At 33.7% G+C, this 9,065-nt stretch overlaps 1 pseudogene; it reads left to right on the top strand.

The window, feature by feature from the left end:
• Positions 1 to 500: 500 nt before the first annotated feature.
• LOC143056130 (S-methylmethionine--homocysteine S-methyltransferase BHMT2-like) lies at positions 501 to 6,016 on the top strand (annotated as a pseudogene).
• Positions 6,017 to 9,065: the final 3,049 nt, after the last annotated feature.

Below are 9,065 nucleotides of genomic sequence, written 5' to 3'. Positions count from 1 at the left end.
CAAGCAGCTCTTATTTAGGTCAGACACTGCCCTTTGGCAGCATTTTGAAGCACAAACCAAAAACCAGTTACACAGAAACATTTTGAATATTTATGCGATTTCCATGTATTATTATTGTCGCCTTTAATTTCCCCGTATATCTTGTTCATACGTTGTATCTGGTACGTTTCCGTTAGGTGTCCGTTTTATGCGGTACTCGTCCGATGGATGTACGTTCGACACCCGTTCTGTCTGGTACGTTTCCGTTTCTCGTCGGTTGCATATCCGGTGTGTGTCCGTTATGCATTCGTTACGCGTCCGTTTTATTTGGTCAGTACATCAACGGACTCCCAACGGATAACAATTTTGTCAACGGACAACTTTTATTTTCATCCGTTAGGAGTCTGTTCGTGCTATCTGGTAAGGTGTGACCGAGGCTTAAAGTCACGGTCACACCTTACATTTGTAGTTTAATATATCAAATTGTTTGACATTGAAAAAGTTGTACTTTCAGCAAAACGATGACGTATTGGTCCCATCTTGGAAAGAATGTCACTACACTAATGTCATATACAACGTTCGTAATTCATGTGAAGAATCATTTTCGTTATTCAATCGTTTCTACATAAGGCAATGACTGTATTGAGCCAGGATCATGACAGTTGTATTCTGTTAAAAGACTAACAAAGGGCAGAGGCTTCTGACTTGGGACAGTGGTAAAAATGCAGCGGGGTTAAACATGTTTTGTGAGATCTCAACCCTACCCTAAACAAATGTATACAAACACACAGCAATACACACAGTAAAACTCAGTCCAAAAGAAGTCCGAGTCCAATATCAGACTGAGTTTTACTGTGTGTATTGCTGTATGCTTGTATACATTTTCTGACTATATAATCGGCGAAACGTTTAATGACTATGATGAAGCTGCTGCCATTGATTGGATCAATAAATAGAGAAAGGAAGTAAAACAATCGCTGGTAAAAGGGAGGATGGGAGCTCGCCATTTCAGCGTCTTAAGAGAACAAGAAGAGCCAGATCTACTACTTATTTTCAAGGTAATATGACATCACTAACGGTTTTCGGTAGTGTTATTGTTTTTAATTTAGTTTTTATTGATTGTTGTGTTGTTTTCGTTTTTTTTTCTCATGGTTTAGTCGGCCTATTTTAGTCTGAGGAGTTATGAGAAATCCTTTGATACTCCTCTTTGTAAAAAATCATATAATGCACGTTTTTTTTTATTATTGTTATGATGTAGACTTCGAAACTAAAAATAAAATAAATGTATAAATAAACGTCAATGTTTTTATTAGTAAACGCTATTCTAATCTTAAATACTGTAAATGAATATGTGGAAAACATACCTTTGAATTTATAAACTGACCAGTGTAATACTTTTTTTATTACATGTAAACATAGTGATTTGAATAATGTGAAAGAATATTTGAGACCTTCGCAGTATATTTGTATATATGTAAATCTGGGGTATAGTAACCAACAAACAGATACAGATGATTAGTATTCATTCGGTTATAAGTCTCATTCGGTGGTGTCAGAATCGAGGAAAAAAGACGGGGTTGTAGTGACAACAATTGAAACATATCCGTGATCATCTGTGCCACAGATCACCAACTCGGAGTAGTGTCCATGAAACTTCCGACGGGATATCTTCCACTTTACTACTTGCAATCCTTGGTTCTATATGGTTCAGGTCTTTCTTTGTAAACATGTACCCTCTATCAAATAAATTGTAAGATCTGGACTATCGTATCAATTGGGAGATGTTTGTTCCAAATATAGGCGTGAATAGCATATTGCTTCCTGAACACTGAAGGTTCACAACTAGGAAGGTGAAATTGTCAAGACCTTTTGTAGTTAAATTTTGTTGATATTAACTGACACTCCTTGTCAAGTTCTTGGTGTTAGTGAAAATGTGAGACAGACTGTCTTTGTAGTATAATTTATTGAGATTTCAATGGGAAAGCTACGTTCAAAATATAACACGAATTTGATCATGTGCATTATTTAGTGAGAGACATCATCTTAAAAGAGTTGGTATTGCTTTGCTTCGTAAAAAAGAATGGCCAACGTAGATACAAGTATCTTGTCTTGGGCAGGGATAAATCCTACTTTGTAAAGGATCACTCTGATTCGAACAAAAAATTCTCTGAAACTGATATTATCAAGATGCTTGATTTCTTGATTGACAACATATTTGTAACGTTCGGGGTACGTGTTTTTCAACAGACTGTCGGCATTCCAATGGGAACAAACTGTGCCCCTCTACTTGCCGACTTGTTTCTTTATTATTATGAGGTTGACTTCATGCAGAAACTTCTTAGGAAGAAAGATAAGAAGTTAGCAATATCCTTTAACTCTACTTTTCGCTATATAGATGATGTTCTTTCACTAAATAATTCAAAATTTGGTGACTATGTGGAACGCATCTATCCAATCGAGCTAGAGATAAAGGATACTACAGATACAGTTACGTCGGCCTCATATCTTGACTTACATCTAGAAATTGACAATGAGGGTCGGTTGAAAACAAAACTTTACGACAAAAGAGATGATTTCAGCTTTCCAATTGTGAACTTTCCATTTCTAAGTAGCAACATTCCAGCAGCACCTGCATACGGTATATATCTCCCAGTTGATACGATATTCCCGTGCTTGCATTTCCTATCATGATTTTCTTGATAGAGGGTTGCTGCTCACAAGGAAGCTATTAAACCAAGAGTTCCAAATGGTGAAGTTGAAATCATCCCTTCGTAAATTTTACGGACGCCATCACGAGTTGGTTGACCGTTATGGAATAACCGTTTCACAAATGATATTGGATATGTTCCTTACATCGTAACTACAATCCCCTTCCCTTTCATGAATGTGACCTACCGAATTAGACCATTTACCGGATTTGTTATCACATAAGCAACACGACGGGTGCCGCATGTGGAGCAGGATCTGCTTACCCTTCCGGAGCACCTGAGATCACCCCTAGTTTTTTGGTGGGGTTCGTGTTGTCTATTCTTTAGTTTTCTATGTTGTGTCGTGTGTGCTGTTGTTTGTTTGTCTTTTTCATTTTTAGCCATGGCGTTGTCAGTTTGTTTTAGATTTATGAGTTTGACTGTCCCTTTGGTATCTTTCGTCCCTCTTTTCTAATTAGTGAAATGTGAAAGTAATGATAATGCTATCTTCTTTTAATTCTTCTTTTAAAGCTCTAGTATGATGTTGCCTCGTATAAATAAAGGACTAAGTCTACAAGAAGACGAACAAAGTTGTTTCCCATAAGAATGGAGATGATATAAACATTCAAAATCTATTATTGATGTAAAAATCAATATTGATATGAAAAAACACACAGTTATAGACGACTAAAATGGTAATAAATAGAGCACAGACAATCTTTGATTTTTTTATGTTGCAGAAACAAAATTACTTAGTTTAAAGATAAATTACTTTGCTTTCATTCATGTGATCAAAAACATACACCCTCGTATATGGTATTTAAGATAGTATTTATGTAAAAGAATGCTACAAAAAAACCATGTACAGACTACATTTATAGGTAATTGTAATTTGATAAATGAGTATGTTTTTGCTCTAGGTCTACCTGCCGTAATAACACTGACAGCCTACTTCCCTGACATTACAACAGACGATGTTCCATTCAGACGTTTAGAAGAACAAGGCGCTGCAATTGTAGGTTTGAACTGTGGTAGAGGTCCTAGAACAATGCTACTGTTAATTAAAGAAATAAAGAAAGTGTGTAAAGTGAGTATCCAAATAAGAATATATGAATCAACAATAAAAGCAAACTGCTCTTTTATAATTTCTAAATGACAAAACCACATTACAAGTATTAAGTTTATAGTTTAGATCATTAGATATCGAAATCATTAAAACAGCAGACAAAGTAAAACTAGTACTCAAATGTATATTGATAATCAATTTCCAAGAGGTGAAATTGTAATAATTCCTTCGAAAATATTACGAAAGCTATCACGATCTGGTTGACCGTTATGAAATATGCTTCCCACAGATGACGATTGAATTGTTCTGATTATTGTACCCATTATTATTCATATTTTCCTCGTATATGACCTACCGAATTAGACTTATCCCTTGGTTGGTACTTATATGAGCAACACGACAGGTGCCACATGTGGAGCTTACACTTTCGGAGCACCTCGTGTATTTGATTGGGTTGGTGTTGCTCAGTCTTTAGTTTTTTATATTGTTGTTTGTTTTTTTAGTTATTTTTTTGGTTTTGCCTTTACATGTTAGTTCGTTTTTGACTAATGCATTTGATTATACTTTGGTATCTTTTGCTTCTCTTTTTCAAAGCCAACTCGCATTAATTCATACAATGTCTTAACCAACTTGGACTTGCTTCATCACTGAAGAAATATTTATTGCCGAGCTATATAGAAGAGAGGGCACCTTTAAAGTTATTGTATTAACATCTGCCTCATAATTTCCTAAAATAACGAGCGTATGCGATTTTTCAGAAAGCCTGTGTCGTTCGCACTTACGGAAAACGGTATGAAACATTGGTATGATCATATTCATAAATTTACTATCTGCAAAACTTGCAATTGCTAAACATACTACAGTTTTAAAGCTTTCGACCTGAAAATTAAATTACCAAACACACCTTTCAAAATTTTTCTTCATCTTCGTATTTTGATTTTTTTTTTATATTCTAACAGTATTTAGTTTAACTAGTTTGCGTCGATGAATTCCATGATTTCTCGTTTCAGCAAAAGTTTTGTTTGCAGTGCTCAGAAAATAAAATTCAAACATTTTTTCTCAGGGCCCCATTGCTGCTTAACCTGTTCCCTTCAGAACGAGCGATAAATGTAAAACATGTCAATCTCTTAAAGACCCAGAAACTGGTATGTATTGTTTATTTTTCTTTCAAATCTATCAAATGAATTGCACAATTCGTATTTTTGTTTCCGAGATAAAATATACATACAATAATATATGGAAATAGAGAAAAAAGAAACAAGAACTCAAAACGACTTTGTAAGCTCATGCTCACATTCATTTATTTTGATTTTCATTTTTTGGGGCAGTATAATACTATGTTTTCTTTAAAATGGCAATGTTGATTATAAATTTAGTAACTCTATCAAACAGTTTAAAGGATTAAATAAAAACAATCATTCTATCGTATTAACTTTACTATTGAAGCTAACCTTTTGTACTCGACCGCTCAAGATATATTAGTATTGTAAATTGTTTCAGGAAAACCAGTTTACCCTAACGATTTAGAATGTTGCGTTGCAGTAGCAGCGATATTAGATATTTTGCCGAAGAGGCCAAAGAAATAGGTATCCAGTATGTGGGTCTATGTTGCGGTTATTGTGGAAAGTATTTTAGGGAACTTGATGAAGCATTTGGAAGACGTCCACTAGCATCAAAATATTCTACTGGTATGAAGAAAAACTGTTTGCAGGAGCAAAAAAAGGAAATACAAATACTTCAAGAGCAGACTTGATTCGGGATTTTATCTATGGAAATAATAGACACGAAGACTGCTGAAGCTGATAGATAATTTCTAGCACCAAAACAAAACAAATCATACAAATCTTAATTTGTTTTATGATACTTTATGCACCTTTCTTGTATATCCATTCAATTCATTTCACAAGCGGCATTGTTAAATTTTACAAACCTTTTATAAGCCCCTCGCACCGATAGCATCATGTGATAAGTTTAGCAACGGGTGTTAATGCCTAAAATTAACACCCGCTTCGGCATCTTCTTATTTCTACATCATTTCCGACGTTTTGTAGTTAAAATAACTGTCTTGATTTATGACTTTATTTTTTTTTATCACCCGCTACGGCCGAGGTTTACCGATTCTTATTTCTACATTATTTCGTCGCTTTGACTTTATTTCTTTATCATCCGCGACTTCGTCTTTTCCCTCAAGTGATAATATACCCTAACACCTTCATTTAAGGGCAGTATGTTTAAAACATCTTAAACATGTTTTTGTTTTACAGACACCACCATCACATCATAGTTTAATTGACCAGACCATTATTGAATATTTAAATGTCTTTCCTAGATAACAAAAATGTGTTGCATATGTAGTATCCACAATGCATTGTTTCTTTCCCAATTCATTATAAACACGATATGCTTGACATGGACAGTGCAGTGGGTACTACAGTGAAATAGTAGATTTTAACTTGTCATAGCTGCCATTTTTTCGTGTTGCTCATTTTAATATTCGTTGGAAGAGTTTTATTGGTATTTTGCCTTTGAAACATGTTTCTATTTATTTTTCGACTTGTTTTGGTTGCTTGTTTGGTATTTTAAACTTCTCTATATGTGAACAAAAGAACTTGACTTCGCTTGAAAATTCTAAACAAACAGTCACTTATCTAAAAGTCTAATAGAGTTCGTTCCCTTTAGATGACAATGTAAATCATTTTAGGTATTAACTAACAAGTTAAATCTGTCTTTAACGCATTTAAAAACAATCCATTTATATGTTATTCTGTGGAAAGATCTCCTCCAAAGCCTGGTCAAAGCAAGAACAAGTTTTGACCAGTATGAAAATGGTATCAACAAAAAAAAACCTTTGTTAGCATGCTTGAAAGACTCATAACTACTACAGAAGTCATTTGATAAATTTTCCAGTGGTAATGAACATCTACTTAATATGTCTTAATATCTAAAAAGTTATAGTTTTCAAAATGAAAAAGGTATAATGCAAAAATATTCTCTTTTCAATTTTTGTTTGTTATATGGATACAAATATAAGTGATACCAGTACATTACGGCAGTTTTGTTGTGGTATGCAAGTGTAGTAATTAACATTTACTGGTAATTCACACAAATTAAGAAATAAAGGAATGAATGATAAATGCTGAACAATGAAATAAATTTTAGATTAATCAATTAGGCACGATAGGCCTTATGAATTTTGTTCTTTTTTTTTACACACTGAATGACCATTTACACTCATGACTGAGTCGTCAGTAGCTATAGGCAGTACAGATGTATAGAAAAAAGAGTAACAAAACAACCTAGCATCATATTGCTAGTTGCATGAGTAGCATTGTTTGTTAAATTTGTGCTTTTTTATTAATTTGGTTTATGGACAAAAAAATGTTTGGGTCAAATCTGAATAAAATGCTTTTATCTCCCTATTACTTCTTACATTGTACATAGAATGGATACTACTTTGACAATTCCTTGTTCATATGAGAGTTGTCTGTCAAATCTTTATTTCACAAAAAATGAATTGCATAGCAATGAACTGAGCTCAAAACAAAGCACTTTAATTATACACTTAGACAAAGAGCTCAATCCAGTGATATACTTTGTAATACAAGTCCTTCATGAACATCCATTGGCCATAACCACATCTCACAAACATGCCATACTACATGGTTGGATCAGAAGTCCTGAAAAAGACATGCATTTTTTTTTATCATATTTTCAGTATATACACTCGTTAAAACTTTCAGAAATTTGTAAAATCATTCAGTATGTAGCAAGTAACTATCGATTCATGCCCAAATTAATATAGGTTGGGTGCCCCTCTGTCGGAAATAAGAACACACCTCCACCTAATTTTAGTTAACAGGTGAAGAAACATTTAAAAGTTCTATAAAATGTTATTAGACTTGTCAGTGTCTATTCACCATGACTACTGAATCAATAATATATGTATACTCTATCTATATATAAGACTAAAATTGACGTACATATATAAGACTGAAATTGACGTTCGCTCTTTACTCGACCTTCATTACTCGAGTTGATGTTAAAATCTGACTTCATAATAAAATAAGGATTCAAATCTACGACCAATGAAATACCCCACTATTAGACTATCCTCAATGAAATCCTAATTTTCTAAAATGGTAGATGGAACCTAAAACTCAAAAAATTGTAAACGATATATTTCAAATCTTGCAAATACATGTAATAACAATTCGTCTCAATAATTCGCTATATTTTTCCTTATTTTGTCTACTGATCGAGACTGTATATTGACCTCTAGATGTCTTTCAATTACATCCAGTTTGGCGTTGGTTTGATATCTGATTGTTGTACATGTAATATATCGAAGTGGGATTTGTTTTTATAAATAACAACTATTACCTTATATTCAAATAAAATGAATGTAGAAATTATAGGCAACCATATGCATACCACCTTCAATATTGAGAAAACCCCATACTGTATATTCGGCTGTGAAAGAGCCCAACATGTTTATATTGCGAAACAGTTTATATTGATAAGATTCAAGATTTATTAAAAAACCTTTTCAAGACATCATAATAATTTGCTTTTGTTCTGTTGATTGATGTGGTACATGTATAAGGACTGGAATGAGATCATATATACTAGTATATAGTCCTGATCAACAGCTTCATGGTAAATCAGTTGTGGTAGGTTGTTTGAAGTTTGCAGTATATTCAACTTTTCAAGTCTGCAATCCATATAAAAATCAGTATATATACATGTACATGTATGTGGTATGATTGCCAATGAGACAACTACCCACAGAGGTTCAAATAACAAAGCAATTATAGGCAACCATACAGCCTTCAAAATTGAGAAAAAACAGTCATGACATGAGAAGTATGCAACAATTCAATGGAGAAAAGTAATGGCCTGATTTACAACTAAACAGCAGGTTAGTAACCTCCCCCCCCCCAAAAAAAAAGAAAAAAGTTGTAAAGAAGGAAAAAAGAAGATAGCCTTTTTTAACTTATAAAGGGGGATCGGGAGGGGATTCATTACATTTGGAACACCTTTTATAAAGGATGGACCCATATAGAAATTAGAATATGTGGTACAACTATCCACAGAGGTTCAAATGGCAAAGCAATTATAGGCAACCATACAGCCTTTAAAAATGAGGAAAACTGTCCCTACATGAAAAGTATGCAACAATACAATTGAGAAGAGTAATGGCCTGATTTACAATTCCACTAATTAAAAGGTTGGGAACACCCCCCCCCCCCCCCTCCCAAAAAAAAAAATAAATTAAAAAAATGAGGAATATCCCTTATTTTGCTGTTTTAAAAAAAGGAAAAAAAGAGGTAGCC

The sequence above is a fragment of the Mytilus galloprovincialis genome, chromosome 13, assembly GCF_965363235.1.
Source record: "Mytilus galloprovincialis chromosome 13, xbMytGall1.hap1.1, whole genome shotgun sequence".
NCBI classification, from domain to species: domain Eukaryota; kingdom Metazoa; phylum Mollusca; class Bivalvia; order Mytilida; family Mytilidae; genus Mytilus; species Mytilus galloprovincialis.
This window is presented reverse-complemented; position numbering and strand designations above follow the sequence as displayed.